General features: G+C 40.4%; 1 protein-coding gene across 2 annotated transcripts in view; it reads left to right on the top strand.

The window, feature by feature from the left end:
• gulp1a (GULP PTB domain containing engulfment adaptor 1a) overlaps nt 1-18,808 on the top strand; it is a 135,864-nt gene that overhangs the window by 58,852 nt on the left and 58,204 nt on the right. Inside the window, exon 1 of one of the 2 annotated variants that reach the window (XM_084085139.1) lies at nt 18,000-18,367. The exons of the other annotated variant lie outside the window; for it this stretch is intronic. The gene's annotated coding sequence lies outside the window, so the exon portion shown is untranslated. Of the gene's footprint in view, nt 1-17,999; nt 18,368-18,808 lie in introns of those variants that run through there. 2 annotated transcript variants of the gene reach the window in all.

The following is an 18,808-nucleotide window of genomic DNA, read 5'->3' as shown; positions in this document are numbered from 1 at the left end:
ATTTGTATTTTAGGATACTATGACTTTCACTCCACTACATTTCAAAGACAAATATTGCACTTTTGACTCCAATTCTAGGAAGTTAAAAAGTACAGTATGAATTAACCACTTGGGCCTTCAAATCTAGTGAAAATGGCAGATCTACAAGCACACAACACATTATGTTGAGAGTTTGTAGATCTGCTATTTTCATTATTATTCATACTTTTTGACCATTTCAGGAACATCTTTGAATTTTTGGGGAAAATGACAAAATTTCAATAAATCAATGCATTGACATTAAAAAGAACATGTACTTTGTCAATTGTCATTTTGAATACCTAAGTAGTTTATGATTGTGCCCCTAAACTGTGGAATGTGTTACCCCAATAAATCAGGGAAGCATGCTCAGTAAACAGTGCCAGTTGAAAAGCTATCTTTTTTTCCTTTCAATTAGCACAGATGAATAGCTTTTCATTAGCATATCAGACCAATTAATGGCCTTTAATTAGCCTTTTATCTATGCTGCTTTGTCTGCTGATTGTATTGAAAATTGTTGTTTTAGTATTTAATTTGCTGTTACTTTTTCACTCTTTTGCACTGCATTGTACAACAATGTTCCTTTTTCCTTCTTTTTTGTTCTGTTGTACAGCTCTTTGAGCTGCATTCAATGTATGAAACGTGATATAAGACAAAAACACATAAATCATCACCAAATTGCTGCCATGTAGTCTATGGCTGGTTTTATTGAGTTGAGTTGAGAGCTTGCACCTCTTCCTTTTCTGTGCTCGACCTGTGTGTGTGTGTGTGTGTGTGTGTGTGTGTGTGTGTGTGTGTGTGTGTGTGTGTGTGTGTGTGTGTGTGTGTGTGTGTGTGTGTGTGTGTGTGTGTGTGTGTGTGTGTGTGTGTGTGTGTGTGTGTGTGTGGGGGGGGTCTCAAACTTTCTTTCTCATGTCAAGAACACACAAATTCATATTTTTGGGTTATATGTAATATGAAAGCATTTTGTGCTAGGGACCCCCATAAAATATTTGTGTTGTTAAAATGTTTCAAAACTATATATATATATTTTTATGGCCTATAATGTATAGGCCTATAGTGTTAAACTGGTTGAACTGACTTTGACGCTCTCTATAGTGGACCCCACTTTGTCAACCGCCGAGCTAGGGGAAAGGCTGGAGAGAGGCGAGGGAGAGGTTGGGGGAGCGCCTGTGGATCACACCACCACAGGCCTTGCAAGCTTTTGCTTGCAGGTGTATGTACCAGAAAGCTGCAAGAAAAGAAACAAATAATAAAATCACTAGTAATATTTATCTGTCTCACACACAAAGTCAGTGCTTACATGAATACAACTAAAGATGCAGTAGTTTTACCTTATTTTATTTATACCAGCAGCTCCATATAGAACAAAACAAACATGCTTACATAGCCAATTAGCCATAGTACACAGTGAGATTCACGACACTGCCGTCAAATGTAAGTCTGCTACGGGTGCCTGTGAGGCTCAACCACTTAGTATATTACAATATAATGCTGTGTGCATTCACAAACATACTAACATTGTACCAAAAGCAATCCAACTATGTACATTTCAAAGGATGGACTAAGGGGATATTAGGATCTGACTAGGCTGGGTTGCTAAAAAACAAAACAAAACTGTTTTATCAATTAGATAATGAGATCATTTGTGTGCAAAATTGATATTTTGGTCTGTTAAGTCAGATTAACTTTATTTTACTGTTCTTGAGTCATAATCAGTTTTTTGGCCAAGAATAAGGCGTCTGATGTGATGAGGGAAAGGAAAATATGAACCCGTTCTGCTTGTGGTACAAAATCAGAGGCATTTGATAGGTGTCATGATAGAGTTTAGCTAGCATAAATTGCCACGCAGACAAACTTGCAGAGAAAAGTCTATTTTGAACCATTCTTAAGCTCTACTGTCTAAAGAACCAGAGCACCTTTGATATGGTTGAACAATGTGGCAGGTAACAGATTGCTGAAAATAAAAAGATCAGAGGCTTGGATGAGAGGGTGTGCTATACGTAGACATCCATCCTTTCCCAAAACATTGTGGCACTTGAGTCAAACTGCTCTGGGCAGAAATATGACATTGTCACCTACCCACAGTATATCCGCATTGAGTTGTCTCTAAGCGCCAGCTACATATCAGTGGCTTCCACGCATGTCAGAATATCTTTCCTCCCCACATTGACACTTTCAAAGTGACTTGGTTTTAACTTCAGACATATTTGTGTGAGAGTGATAAAGTAAGTGGCCATGGGGCATATCAAATGTGTTCTAATGGCATGGTGCAGCTTCAATCTGGACTTCCTTGCTAAAGTGCAGTTAATTGGCAATTAGGTTTCCACCACATCAGTTTACTGCTCTCCAAGTCCTCCCAGCTCATTACATTGCCTTCTGCAAGCAGCAGCAGCTATTATCCCCTTCTAGGGTTGTAGTCGAGACCACCTAAAGCGAGTCCAAGTCAGTACCAAGTCCAAGGGGGGGCGAGTCCAAGTCAAGACCGAGTCCGGGAGGCCAGGGAGGGGGTCGAGTCCGAGTCAAGACCGAGACCGACGGGGGTCGAGACCAAGTCAAGACCGAGACCGACGGGGGGCGAGGCCGAGTCAAGACCGAGACCAGATCTTTTTTCTTTTTTTTTTGTACAGAACACATCTTGATCTGAAACACTGCAATTATATGTTTCTGGCTTTGGTATTTTTTTTTCTTCCAATTTTCAATACTTTTACTTCTACTCATATCAGAGGCAAATATTGTGCTTTTACTCGACTACAATTATTTGAAAACGTAGTTTGCAGCAGATATAAATTATTACATTATAAAAATATATTAACCACTTTAGCCATATATCATGAAAAAAAATCAAGAAAATAGCAGATCTACAAGCTCACAATTGAGAGCTTGTAGATCAGAGAGAGAGAGAGAGAGAGAGAGAGAGAGAGAGAGAGAGAGAGAGAGAGAGAGAGAGAGAGAGAGAGAGAGAGAGAGAGAGAGAGAGAGAGAGAGAGAGAGAGAGAGAGAGAGAGAGAGAGAGAGAGAGAGAGAGAGAGAGAGAGAGAGAGAGAGAGAGAGAGAGAGAGAGAGAGAGAGAGAGAGAGAGAGAGAGGGAGGGAGAGGGGGGGGCATGGAAACGGAATAGATTGAAGAGAGACATGGAAACGGAATAGATTGATGAGAGAGAGAGATGGAAACGGAATAGATTGATGAGAGAGAGAGATGGAAACGGAATAGATTGATGAGAGAGAGAGATGGAAACGGAATAGATTGATGAGAGAGAGAGATGGAAACGGAATAGATTGATGAGAGAGAGAGATGGAAACGGAATAGATTGATGAGAGAGAGAGATGGAAACGGAATAGATTGATGAGAGAGAGAGATGGAAACGGAATAGATTGATGAGAGAGAGAGATGGAAACAGAATGGATTGATTGGACATCTCAACCTATTGCCATTAAAAGGAATTGAATTCTCAACCTTCGGACTAATAGGCTGCAACGTTGATGTTGTCTGTTGAAGATCATAAACTCTTGCCTTCTGTCATGAACCAAGCCAACATCACTCGTTCACAAACCATTTACCAATAAAGAAATTGTATGTCTCCTCGCAACCGAAAACAGTGAAAGCAGCCGATCTACAAGCTCAGAAACACGTTGCCTTCTGAAAAGTTTTGAGAGTGTAGATCGGCTATTTTCAGAATGAAAATAGCCGATACATTGAAAAAACGTACTCTCAAATAAGCATTTCAGGTTATCTTTACCATTTGCACATGTATTCATTGATACAGTCATGTTGTTTGCAATTCAACTTAAATGAAGTCTGCACCAAGTGAGGTTTGAACTGGCGACCTTGAGATTGTGAGGCACTCATTTAAGGGAGACGCCATTGGACCAACAGACAAGAAACTGTGAAAAAGGAGATCACACAGATGATACAGTTTCACGCAAATAGCTGAAAAATTCTGGGTTTAAGTGTTTTTCAAACTGCTCAAAATTGCGGACAATCTAAGGGCGGAGCTTACTGGTCAAAGCGATAGATGTGTTCCTCATGAGTCAAGGCACAAGTGTAAGCAAGTTTCACGACTTTCGGCCAAACGAAGCATGACTTATGCCTGTTTAAAGTTTGCATTTTCAAAAAATTGCTATAGCGCCCCCCTTTGGCCAATTGGAGTGATATTGGTTTCAGTGATATTTGGAATGACTCTCTACATTACTGCAAAGTTTCAAAGAAATGTGAGTCTGCATGTATGTGTTAGGGGCAGATGAATAATTTTCATAAAACTGCAATAGTTAAAATCTATGGAATCCTGGGATTTTTGAGCAATTTGCACGAAATTCTTTACACATGAACTTTGGACCTCTGCCGACATAATGATGGGAGCGGATTTTCCATAAGTGAAAAAATGCAGAAGTTAGGAGCCAATGACTGTTTTTCATATAATTTAAAATGGTGGGAGATGTAAAGGTCAGAGGTCAAAAGTCAGACCACAAAAGTTGTCGGGCATGAAGAGACGCATGTGTGTATCGAAGTTTCATGGTTGTAGGTCAAACAGGGCATGAGTTGTACCTGTTCAAAGTTGGCACTTTCAATTGAGTGCTATAGCGCCACCCTTTGACGGATGAGTGTGAGAATTATTTCTTGATAGTTTTTCATGAGCATCTACCATATGGCCGAGTTTCGTAAAAAGCGTATGCACGGTTAAGGCAGAGCTCCCAAAAACAAGTGTTTTTCAAACTGCTCAAAATTGCGGACAATCTAAGGGCGGAGCTTACTGGTCAAAGCGATACATGTGTTCCTCATGAGTCAAGGCACAAGTTTAACCAAGTTACACGACTTTCGGCCAAACGAGGCATGACTTATGCCTGTTTAAAGTTTTCATTTTCAAAAAATTGCTATAGCGCCCCCCTTTGGCCAATTGGAGTAAGATTGGTTTCAGTGATATTTGGAATGACCCTCAACCTTTCTGCAAAGTTTCAAAGAAATGTGAGTCTGCATGTGTGTGTTAGGGGCAGATGAATAATTTCCATAAAACTGTAATAGTTAAAATCTATCTCCTCCTGGGATTTTTGAGCAATTTGCACGAAATTCTTTACACATGAACTTTGGACCTCTGCCGACATAATGATGGGAGCGGATTTTCCATAAGTGAAAAAATGCAGAAGTTAGGAGCCAATGACTGTTTTTCATATAATTTAAAATGGTGTGAGATGTAAAGGTCAGAGGTCAAAAGTCAGACCACAAAAGTTGTCGGGCATGAAGAGACGCATGTGTGTATCAAAGTTTCATGGTTGTAGGTCAAACAGGGCATGAGTTGTACCTGTTCAAAGTTGGCACTTTCAATTGAGTGCTATAGCGCCACCCTTTGACGGATGAGTGTGAGAATTATTTCTTGATAGTTTTTCATGAGCATCTACCATATGGCCGAGTTTCGTAAAAAGCGTATGCACGGTTAAGGCAGAGCTCCCAAAAACAAGTGTTTTTCAAACTGCTCAAAATTGCGGACAATCTAAGGGCGGAGCTTACTGGTCAAAGCGATACATGTGTTCCTCATGAGTCAAGGCACAAGTTTAACCAAGTTACACGACTTTCGGCCAAACGAGGCATGACTTATGCCTGTTTAAAGTTTTCATTTTCAAAAAATTGCTATAGCGCCCCCCTTTGGCCAATTGGAGTAAGATTGGTTTCAGTGATATTTGGAATGACCCTCAACCTTTCTGCAAAGTTTCAAAGAAATGTGAGTCTGCATGTGTGTGTTAGGGGCAGATGAATAATTTCCATAAAACTGTAATAGTTAAAATCTATCTCCTCCTGGGATTTTTGAGCAATCTGCACGAAACGTTTAACACTTGAACTTTGGACCTATGCCGACAACACCTTGGCAGCGGATTTTCCATAAGTGAAAAAATGCAGAAGTTAGGAGCCAATGACTGTTATTCATATAATTCAAAATGGTGGAAGATCTAAAGGTCAGAGGTCAAAAGTCAGAGGGTGAAAGTTGTTCAGCATGAGGAGACGCATATGTGTATCCAAGTTTCATGGCTGTAGGTCAAACAGGGCATGAGTTGTACCTGTTCAAAGTTGGCATTTTCAATTGAGTGCTATAGCGCCACCTTTTGACGAATGAGTGTGAGAATTATTTCTTGATCGTTTTTCATGACCATCTATCTACTATATGGCCGAGTTTCGTAAAAAGCGACAGCACGGTTCAGCCAGAACTGCGAAAAGTGGCAGAAGTGACAGAATAATGCCAATAACAAAACAGGTCCAGAGCTGAGCTCTGGCCCCGTAATTAATGTTTTTAGTTTTGCTGCTTGGACTGATATATTTACTGCAGTGAGTGACACAGTATAATGTGCGCAAGGAAACCTTACTGGAAGCAGTCTCTATTCATCTTTAGATGATTAGAGACTGATGATGATTAAAACAACCACAGGCTACACAGTGAACACACACAATACATAAATAAACACCTGTTCGTGGATATAATTTAAAAAGAATATAAACTAGAGGGACAGGACTGCTGGTGTTCTGCTGCTGCTGCGCTGTCAACTACAAGATGATGCGCTCCAAGACAGCTGTCCATAAGCGCCAGACAGCTCTCTTATAATGTTAATGTGAATGGGCTCCTTATAGGTATAATAAAATTATTTCATTGCATTGTAGTGACTTGGTCTTGGACTCGAGTGGACTCGGTGGGGGTAGAGTCCCGAGTCCCTTAGTCCGAGTCCGAGTCAAGACCGAGTCAAATTATGGGCGAGACCGAGTCAAGACCGAGTCAAATTATGGGTGAGACCGAGACAAGACCGAGTAAATCAAAAAGCGGTCTCGAGACCGGTCTCGAGACCGAGACCGGTCTCGAGTACTACAACCCTATCCCCTTCCAAAATGGATTCCTTCCACTGTGCTTCAGTCCAGCATTGAAGTTAATTTTCTTTTCTTTTTTATTTGTATACATCTTCAGTCTGTTGTGTTTCTGCTCCTTTTCTAGTGATAAAATGTAACTGAACATATTGGAGGAACTCTATGAATTGAATAGACTTTCCTCCACATGCCACGTGAGTTCATCTGATGAATTACCACTGAGAATTTGTGTATGTAAAAGCTGAAAAGCCAGTGGTGTAACAAAGGATCACAGTATGTCTTTATGTGTGTGTTGTTGGTCATGATCCAATCTAACGGCATTAATGGTCGAAATGTATTTATTTACCAACAACAAGAGCACACATTATTTGTATATGAAGCTTTTGAGATCCCCAAAGCTGTGGGTGGTGTAGACTATAATACCTTGTATGAGTATCACATTATATCCATCCATGTGTGGCAGCATAGCCTTGACACAGTCTTTTGATCATCCTCCAGAAAAAAAATATGTTTGTGAGTTGCCAGGTGTTGTGATTGCCTGTCAAGGCTGAATTTAGATGGATCATCTGCCTCACGAGTCATCCTTTACAAAGAGAATGTTGGCGGTTACATGACATGTTAAGAAAAAGATGACTCACCGCTCACGCATATCAAACTAAACTGTACAGACTCATCCAAAATAGTGTTCACCTTAAGACTTGCATAATGTATTTTGCGGAAAAGGGGCTTTTATGTATGAGATCTATGCAGAGGTCTACATCAAAGTGAAAAGGAAAGGTTGAATACATAAATTACGAAAAAAACGCCTAATGCTATATTTGAGATAAATTAGCTTGTTTTTTGTCATAGAGCGGGGGTGGCCTTTGATGATGGAGAGGGCCACTATAGTTTCCACACTCACTCCAGGGGGCCACATTGTGTATCTGCTCTCTCACCAGTAGTATAATGTAAACCCCATCACTCAAATAGCCCTCAACAGTCACAAATGTAATAATAAGCGGATATTAACAATTATTATTCAGTGTAAGACATTTATTTAATTTCAAATGCATTTAGTAATACTTATATTAACTTTATGAACTTAAATAAACAAATATATTGGACATAATAGTAAGTAGGTAAGCCTTGCCGAGCCATGTGGCCCATAGGGCAGGAGCCTATCTCCTGTTTCTGTAGAGTGAGGCAGCTTGATGAACAAGTACACCCCCTGGACATGACGCTAGTATGTCACAGGGACTTATCCACGATCCAACCCTTGATCCTGAGTGCTAAGCAGGGAGGCATTGGGTCCCTTTGATTTGATTCTTGAGTTGTATTACAAACATTGTAGTACAATCTGACCAATACAACAGTGGACAGACTACAGTATATTCAAATTGGCTTAAAGACGGGGTGCCGTGATTTTCAGTGATTCCCCCCCGCCCCCCTAAAACATAATCATCAGGTATTAAGGTCATTACACACCGGCGATTATGTGAATATACGCAAAATTCGGACTCGTTCCGAATAATTAAAAGACGCTTTTTCGCTTCGCTTTTTCGCTCCATGGAAGCTTGCATTGACTTTATAAGGTTTTTAAAAAAAACGTAGTATTCGCATGAAAAAATCGCCCCCAGTGTGTAAGGGGCTTTATGGTTATACTAGGAGGAAGATTTTTTTTTCCAAAAAGTACAGAAAGTGTTAAAATTATGTTTTTGTGGACACGTCTCCAGTTCATTAAGTATACCTACCTGGCTCTCACCTTAGCACCTCCTCCACCACTTTAGCACCACCCACCTGTCCTAGTCCCTCCTCCTCATGCCCACACCTGTTGTGTTATGATAATGAGGGGGAGGGTATCATTTTACTGTGTCATTGAAGTGCTGTTTTTCTATTGGCACGTTTGACCCTCAAGGTCCCTCCAGGAAGAAACTCAAAATAGTCAGAAAAAACATAAAACACCATAACAACACCACCAGGGGGCTTAATGAAGCTCTATCAACCTCATACTGTAGAGACATGAAAAACTGAAAAAGTGCAAAACCATGGCACCACCTCTTTAAGGGAGTCATGCGACCATGACTCAGCCATAACAATAATGTGTTAGACAACACACTCCATATTTGGTCGTAGCTGAATTTGGAACTCCTTATATGGTTATGGCTGAGTCATGGTGACATGAGCGTGACGCCAGAGGTCCGCCCGCCGACCGGCCCTCCCGTAGGCCGATATTAATATAGGATTCAAAGGTGGAAATATAGGCGTTATCAGAAAACTGGGACCCCAAGGCATCATTCGACATGCGTATCTACAGTAAGCACACCACTCAGACCAAAGAGCCACCCAACTGTACAATTGATGTTGTCATCCATAGAGCATTGTCACAAGGGTGGCTAAAAGAAAGTTTTTGACCTGAGGGTGGTGCTAGAGAACAGGTGATGGGGTTGTCAAAATAGTTCTTCCTCTGGGGAGCATCAATGTGCAAAGCAAACGGCATGGCAAACTGCCATTTACATTTTGAGATATAATGTGCAAGTGGAAGTTTTGGCGTGAGAGTGGCGATGACCATGAGGTGATCAAAATCATATAGGGTTCATCCTCCCTGCAGAGCATACTTGTAGGATGCCAACAAGTATATAGTGATATGGTTTTATGCATGTGTATTTTACCACAAATTAAGATCACTATGACAATATAAATGAAAATATTTGATTTGGAAAGTTTCCAGAAAACGTACATGAACGTTTCCAATCCTTTGCAACCTTAGGATTCCTACCAATTTACTGAGAATTGCTCAATCTTTTTGATTTTCTCAGTATATCTGTGAATAAACTACATTTCAGTGGAAATTCAAGGTGAATTCGTTCTCTCATTAAGGAATGGAATTTGAACCCAGTCTTTTCCTTTACCATGATTGACAATAAATAAAGGTGGCCAATTAGTGCTGTTGCCAGGCAGCAGAAAGAATGGGATTTCTACAAAGCATCGCTTCAGTGCTCAAACCACAGAACAGTACGTTGAGATCCCCAAAATGCAACAGAGTAAAACAATGCTTTAATGGGCTATCTTAACCATAAATTCAAGCATGCGGCATGTTACTAACTTATTGGAAAATGAAAGAGATTTAAAAGTTTATCCAAATCGTGGCAAGTTTGCCAACAGTTCACAGAAGTGATGTTTATCACGTAATCATGCAGTGCATTCGTAAATCCACTCTATAGCTCTGCAGTGTGGATTCAGAGCTCTCCCATCAAAGCGCGGCGGAGCGAAGAATTGGTTTGAAATTTACGAACGAGAAGCCACGGTGTCAAGATGGCAAACAAACATTATTGCCATGATATGAAATGACACCATTTTAGAGAGTTTTCTAGACGAGGAGGAACGTGTTACTTTGTGATAACATTAATGATATATAGTCTTAAGGAGGGTGTGTAATGTGTCAAACTTGAGTGCTGTCAGGACACCTCCTGTTCTTGCTTGTGTTCATTTAACTCTTGAGAGTGTACAAATGGAACCTTACGGGTCCATTTGGTTACATTTGTACACTCTCAGAGTTAAATTCTCTTGCTCTCTCTCGCTCTCTCTATCTCTGTGTGTTTTGGGTTCAGTTAGGTTTGCTTTTCACCTTATTCCTCATCCCCATACATGACACTTCGCCACATCCATGCATTCATTACACCACTGATATACTGCTCATTTACATATCCTGCAGCAAATCTGTGTACATTACATTATTAGTTGAACAAATGTGTTCTACTATCATCCATTATTTCTTGTGTGGTCTCCGACAAAATTGGGGCTCGTCTTTCTTGTTTAGTGGACTAGTTTAGTGGCTTTTTGGCCTAGTTCGTTTGAATGTGAAATGATGCACTGTGTAGTCAGGAGAGTATTTGGGTATTTTCTTTGGTGCAGTGTTGGTTGTATAGTAAATGGGGGATTTTTGGAAATTCACATAAAAAGACTATGTCCACAAATTACTCTAGTAGAGACCATAAAACCACAGATGAAAGGAACCTGCAACGTTAATAGCTGTATTTTGTACTCATGCACAAGAAGCCACATGAGTACTGATGACAGTGCTGACATAGTGGTGTCTGCGCCATTGCCAATAAAGGCTCGTACTGAGCAATAGTAAAACTATTTCACAAATGGCTCAGCCTTTCTGGAATCACTATAAATCTTATGTAAGATAACTAACCAACCTCTTGCATTATCAGCCTACTGACTTAGTACAGGGATTTGCCGTTTTTTAGGACGTGATGTGTGCAAGGATAGCTGTGTGTGTGTGTGTGTGTGTGTGTGTGTGTGTGTGTGTGTGTGTGTGTGTGTGTGTGTGTGTGTGTGTGTGTGTGTGTGTGTGTGTGTGTGTGTGTGTGTGTGTGTGTGTGTGTGTGTGCGTGCGTGTGCGCGGAAATAATCCTCCCATACCTTGACAGTTCTCTCGTCAAATCATCACTAATAACAAGAGGAACATTTGATACAGTGACTCTCCTAGTGTGGAGAGATGGGGACTTAAAGGTAGGGTAAGGGATATTTTTTGGTCAAAACAAAAAATATTTTGTTAAAAGGTTAAAATACTATATTCTGATAGTAATCATTGCTATAGAGTGTTTGTTCAGTAACAGGAGTCTCCCTGTCTCTCCAGCTCTTTAATAAACAGAAAATACATTTTTCGGTAGGTGTCAACATCTCAGCCAATCAGGAGAAAGTACCCATTTTTAAGCTTAATTTGTATAGTGTTCCAGTTCCAATTTTGCCTGCTCATTTCTTAGTGTCATCACTTCCAATTTCACTTGTTTAATCTGTATCCTGATTGAGTTCTCTGTCCTGGTTGGATAAAATTGGAAATGAAACTGAAACTGAAACGAAAATGCATTTTCTGTTTTATAAAGAGGTGGAGAGACAAGGAGACAACTAATACTGAACAAACACTCTATAGCAATGAGTACTATCAGAATATAGAGCTATTTAACACTTATTTTAACCAAAGCAAATCACTTACCCTACCTTTAAGTTTGAGACACTTCAGTCGCACACACAGCGACTTCAGACTTGTCCTCAAAGACTTTAAGTTGTCGCATTAACATTAAGGAAATGGCTCACGATGTCCCTCTCTCATTATGCATAATGTTACGTACAGTATCAACCAGCCACAGATGACTGTAAAAGCTGCAGCAGTCACAACAGTAGAGTGCACCTACAGTACAGCTGCTGTGCCATTCATTATAATAACACTTAGCTATAATAGCTTCACTCAACAAAGCCCAAATCGCCGTATCGCCAAAGGCAACGAGTGGAGTGTACAAATAAAAGATGCTGGATGGACTACAGCTCATTTCATCCGTCACCTTAGAAAGCACACGGAGAGGTCGGTCACTTAGTAATGTGAAAGTTAATGTTAGCACCTATGGATGATGGTTGACATTTTTAGCTCACCATCAGCTATCTAACGTTAGTTAACTTGGTGTTCTCTCTGAATATTTTCAAAATATAAGTGACCGTGAGTGGAAAGGTCGGGTAACTTAATCTTCCACGTTCCACTGGAACATGATGATAATAATAACAATGCGGAGAGGTGTGCAAGTGTCAAGCTCTTTTCATATACAGTACATCCCGATCTTAGTGTATCTTTTTGCTCAGAATATTGTTTATGCAAGTATGATACATCTGGAACCTGCTGTTGTGAACTGAGTTCATCATGCAATCTTTCAAGGAAACTAGTACCATAGGGAAATGGTGTGTGACTTTTTGAGATAGTCTATGGTCTATTAGAAGAATATCACTCAAAATCAACCACAATATAAAAATCACACCCAGTGTGAAGTGGGCGGTGTGTGGTCATCACAACATGACTCACTTAAAAAAAAGGCTATAGGGGGCGGTTACACCACCCCAAAAATCACACCCTGTGTGAAGGTAGCGGTGCCTTTGATACATTTTGTCATCGATATGTGTTTATAATGTGTTTATAGCCACGTGTCACATGAAGCTTGACCAATCACTTTGTTGACGTACGCACCTGACCAATCAGAACGTTGATGCACACGGACAAAGTCAGGTATAGAGCAGGATCCGCTCTATACCTAAAGGTATAGAGCGGCTAGCGCCGCTAAAAATCACACCCAGTGTGAAGAGAGTGATGCCTTTGAAAGTGTAACTGGTTGCATCCTTGTGTTGCAATCAACAACAATATGTTGTCACGTGACACTTGACAACATATTGTCACGTGTCACGTGAAGCTTGACCAATCAGCCGTGCTCAAACATACGGATGGACATACGGACACACGGACAAAGTCAAATGTAGGAGTGGTTGGCACCACTCAAAAAATATATAGTAATACAGATGGTAAAATATATATATATATATATATATATATATATATATATATATATATATATATATATATATATATATATAAAAAGCCTGGTGGGACATTCCCAAAGTAAAAATATTCCCAAAGTAAAAATATTGCATGCGCATCTGTATTTTTTCTTTCAGCGGAATGCATGATGGTAGGTATAGTGCTGGGTTCACGACTATTCACGATGCATTGTGTAGTACGATGAGTCCACTGGCAATCCAATGGAGTCCAATGGCGTATTCACTATCAGGTGGACAATAGTGAGCATTGAGTGATTATGGACACAACATTAGACTTATTCATTTGGATGTATAGCCGTATGCCCAGGAAGACTAGCGATCACTTTGTTATTCAAATGAATAATAAAGAATATAACATATACATCTAATAATATATCACTGTAGACACCGTCTGACATTTGGAGCTCTCCTGAGCAGGAGTGCATCTCTCTTGATTATTTGGCGAACACACCCAGTATGTACTGTACCTACCCTTAGGTTTGCACTTTATACCTGGTAATATTGCAGGCTGGTCCTTTTTAATTAGCTCGCTAGAGTTTGGAATTATCAGGAAAGGCCAGCACACGACCTATTGAGCCGTCCTTTAGTACAGCTTCGTGGCAGATTGATTTCTTATGAGGTGTCAATTTGTGAAGTGAATGTTAATTTACCCAGGGGACTGTTCATAGCCTACAGTACCAGCAGCTGATCGCATGATAGCTTTTTCAGGTGGACTTTAATGGGGTTGAGCATTGTTCACGCCAAGAAAAGATAAAATGAATTTTCAATGTTATCTATGAAGAAGTTGTTTTTAGTTTTTCTCCCCACATTTTTCACCAAATATTTGGTGGGAAACAAAATGGGTCATTGAACTAATCCTGGCCTGGTCCTCACGTGATGAGACTGCCAGTCTTTTAATTAGGCTGGATCCTTAGATGCAGCTAAACGTCTCTTTTGTGTCATGGAGTGAAACGGTACAAAAGGTTAGAGAGCCCTCTTGCAATGAGCAACTGGCTGTCAGCGTGGGGTTCCCGGACCATATCAAATGGGGGTCCTTGGCCTAAAACTGGGGGTTCTTGACATTAAAAAGGTTGAGAATAACATCTATAAGCTACTTAAAACTTGATGGCTCACCACTGCATTTAGTCTTTAAGCCTGACAACTCGTTGCACTAGGCAAGCAAAGCAGGCACACAGACATATGCATACAGTACTACAGCAGTTCCATCTACGGCAGTAGTTCCCAAACTTTTCAGCTCAAGACCCAAAAGAGACAACACGATGCTTCGCGTATCGTTGTGAGCTTGTAGATCTTCCATTTTCTCCACTTTTTAAACTTTTTTAATGGAAATGTTTTGATTTTTAAATTTTGTTTATTAACTACTTTTGAAAAAATGTGGAATTGCTTTTAATTGATGAAGTTTTTTAAATCTTTTGAGATAATATATATCATTATTTTTTACATTTTGAAAAAGGGGATATTTACTCGCGACCCATAAAAATGTGTCCGTGACACAAATATGGGTCCCGACCCACTGTTTGGGAAACCGTGGCATACAGAATTAGTTGCATTCAAGAGCAGGTCACATGCACCATTTCAGCTCAACTTTTGGCTGGTGTTAATAGGGTGTAGATGGGTGTGGTGAAATAGCTCAACATTCTTTCCTAGGCATGTTCTGAAGCATGTTTTTTTTTTTTTTTTACATAGTTTAGGGCCGTGAAGGGCCCCCACCTCCAGAGCTGGAAAATGCTTGCGCCGGCCACTCGTTTTACCTCACCACAGCTGTCCATACAAGACGCAAACATGAAATGATACAGAGAAAAACCCTAGAAAAATAAAGTGTGAAGAGAAACCCCAGAATCCTGAGAGCCGGTCCCCTCCCTGTTTTAAATGCTCCCAGAGGCAGAGACTGCAGGTCTGCTGGCCAGCAAAAACACACTACCACCCAGGGCCCTGTTCAAGTTAAGCCTTCAACCGGAAACCGTGAAAAGAACAAGGCCATGGTTTCCACTACGAACGAAGAACCTTTCTGAATTAGCATGCAAATGTGCTTGTTTGTGTACCCAGAACCTCTTTGTTGTCTGTTTAATCCTTATTCGTATTCCTCCTTGTTGAAAGCATTTCACCCCCAAACATGTTCCGAATTTTCTGTAGGATGCTACGCGTTGAACACATGGCATTAAAATAACATTTCTGCCAATACCAGGCATAAAGAAATATTAAATCTAAAGACCATAAAGAACATTTGAACAATGAATGACATATTTAACCACTTAATTCCCGTTTACGTCTCCCACGGCTCTATAATAGGTTTGCACCTTTTTTCCACGTTGCATTGTGAGCTTGTGCAGTAGATCAGCTTGTTGATCTGCCATTTCTGCCAAATGTTCACCCCACGCTAGGGTTCCACGCTGTGAATCCGTCAAAAGCAGGGTGTTTAGACGTTCACAGTGATTCTTAAGTAAGGAAGTACATACAATACAGTACAGTAGTCCATACTGTAACTATTCTGATGGACAGTTCAAACATTCCTATCCAGCTCTCGACTACAACAGCGTTAAGGTCGTCAACGTTGCCACAGAAACTGGTGGCTTGCAGCTATTATTCAAGGTCATGTTCCTTCTTTGTTTGGTCTTCTCAGACCTTCTTTGTAAAACTGCATGCTTTCCCATCTCCCATCTTTTCAACCCTCTTTTCCTCCTTTTGAATTATAACTCCGTCACGAATGCCGCTCCTTTCTCTCAAAGGTCTCGAACCGTCTTCCTTTCAAACTCCCAAACATTGTTTTGAACTGTCAGAAGAGGCCAATTCGCTCCCCCAAGTAATTTTCTTTATTGAGTATAGTAGAGGACAGGCTGATAAGGTTACGGAGGAAGAGAGGAGGAGGAGGAGAGAGGTTTTTTTGGGGGGGATTAGTTCACCCGACCAGCAGAGGTTGCATGAGGTTCTTGCTAAAGAGGTGGGGGGGGTGTGTTCTGGGTTACACAGTAAAATCTGCAGTGTTTTATTTATCCATTTGTAACTTTTGAGAGTGTACAAATGTAACCAAATGGACCCATAAGGGTCCATTTGGTTACACTCAAGCTACTGTAGTAGCATCGATGGGAAGTAACTAAGTACATTCAATCAAGCACTGTGCTCAAGTACAACATCAAAGTACTTTTTTTTTTTTTTTTTTTTTTACAGTACTTGAGTTTTTAAAAAATATATATATACTTTATACTTCTGCTCCACTACATCTCAGAGGCAAACGATTAACTATTTACTACTCTACACAGCTTTAGTTACTAGATACTTTACAGATTTTGATTATTAATGCAAAACATACATTAGATTATATATGATGATGTATTATTATAGGTTAATCTACCCGGCAGCACATACAGTAATTAAAATCAGCCCCACCTTAACCAGCTGCAACTTTAAAGTGATGAACACAACAATGCATTATTAATATGATAATAATAACATGATTATGAAATAGGCCATTCTGCAGAAGGAGTACTTTTACTTTGGTACATATATTGATGCCCATACTTTTGCACTTTTACACATGTAAACATTTGAACAAAGGAATCTTACTTGTAACTTACTTAAGTCAAAGTAAAAGTACTTCTTCCACTGTTAGTAGCTGTAATATTTCTTTGCGCATCCACCATTGAACAAATGTATCCTTGACTTTCCCCCAGCCCTGTAGAGTACGCGTCGGTGTGTTCGTACAGTATGCGTTGCTTATATTCCTCCCTCACCCTGTGCTCCTCGCCTGTAAAGCTGTCCAGGGTTATTCATTCCCATGTGCTGAATAAGACAAGCAAGTGTCGGATTTCAGTGAGGTATAACAGCTCGAGCTGCCAGGATTCTCTGTTTTTCAAACCACACATATTTCTGCAGCTGCAGTGGAAACGCTTTTTTCTTTTTTTTGACAAGGGATTATTAAGTGTCAAACTGTTTCACGAGGGCACTTCCAGGGCTTTGCATTGACAGGGTAAAGTGGCTACACACACACACACACACACACACACACACACACACACACACACACACACACACACACACACACACACACACACACACACACACACACACACACACACACACACACACACACACACACACACACACACACGCACGCTGATAGATAATATAGATGGATAGTATACAGTAGGCTATATAACGTCATAATAGAGGTGTCAGAATTCAACCTCTGGTGCGATGGATTTTATAGTTCACCATCTCAGACATGCCACATTTGTATCTCTGCAAAACACATACAAGAGACGTGTGTGGGGGGAATAACATTTTTGGATGAACAGGGGGTGGAGGAAGTTGACTTTGAACGCCAGGTATCGTGTGTCTGAAGCAAAAGCTTCTTGTTTAGCTTGCAAACCCCATCATCTCTGCTTACCGCAGTCCTGAATGTATCACCATCTGGCCCACAGCTGAAAACTATTAGGCTCTGCTGGAACTTCCTCTCCACTATTCCACCCCTGTTTTAAGGCAAGTAAGCAGCTTTTTATCTCGGCTCCTTTGGTTCATTGTTTCCTTCATCTTCAGCTCTTTCAAGTTTGGCTTCTCCGATCAAAAGGGCAGCGCTGTTGATTTTGTTTGTTTGTTTGTTTTTGTGTTTTGAACATCTTTCTCCGGCTGGTAAGGCTGCTTGCATTTCTTATGTGGGCGTCTGATTAGGAGGGTGCCGGGCTTTGGGAGAGCAATGCTGAGTTTTAGTTTGGGCACCGCGGCTGATTCAACTGAGGAATGCTGCCTCTAAATTCATAAACAGATTGTTTTGTTTGGGTTTTTTTGTGTCGTTGCGATGTCTAACGTGCTGTGCTTAGCAAGCAAGATTCCAGAGCCATGGTGAAAGCAAAGGGTAGAAAACAAAGGATCTTTGTTGCTTTTCTTTTCTGCATTATGTTGGGACTGCCGCGCGTGTTTCAATCCCACGTAGAATGCTGGCTGGCTTTTTAGCACATATGGGTCAGATTAACAACTGCCTGAGAGGCTTGTAAATATGGGACATTAACTTTGGATTTGAAAAAAGGGAAAGAAAAAGTTGTTTTTGTTTTATTTTTAACATATTTTCATCTCATGCCACAATTGCGTGTTTGGATTCCTTTTTGTTTGTGGACTGATCTTTTGCCTTGAGCGTCGTCTTCAGAGGGTCAAAGTAGGTCATCTTCCGTTTCCAGAAAGTTGGCTTCCCTGCTTGAATTCCAAATGTTTGAGTCACTGAAGATGAGTTGCAAAACTTGGGGCATGTTTTCCAGTGTAAAATGTCAAAGTGTTTCCTTAAGGGTTAAACGTGTTCCCTGTTAAGCAATCTTTACTTTTTGCCTGAACATTGCGTTTAACTCAAAGATTTTCTGACTTATTGTTGGAGGTTGAGAAGTTTCGAGCCATGAATGTTTGCTGACTTTGTTTGTGCCTTTGTTGATTTTGGTTTCAGCCATTACTAACTGCAGTGCTGATGTGTTTTGAACACCTGTTTAATGCCTTTTGAAACTCGGGTGAACTTGTGAGGTGTTGAGTGGCAATACTTCTCCACCACAGAGCCCTTTTAATATGGTGTAAAAGGAATTTGCAAGGAATTCGCTTTGGTATATTATGC

Source organism: Gymnoscopelus microlampas (assembly GCF_963454915.1).
Source record: "Gymnoscopelus microlampas genome assembly, chromosome: 17".
Lineage (NCBI taxonomy): Eukaryota > Metazoa > Chordata > Actinopteri > Myctophiformes > Myctophidae > Gymnoscopelus > Gymnoscopelus microlampas.
This window is presented reverse-complemented; position numbering and strand designations above follow the sequence as displayed.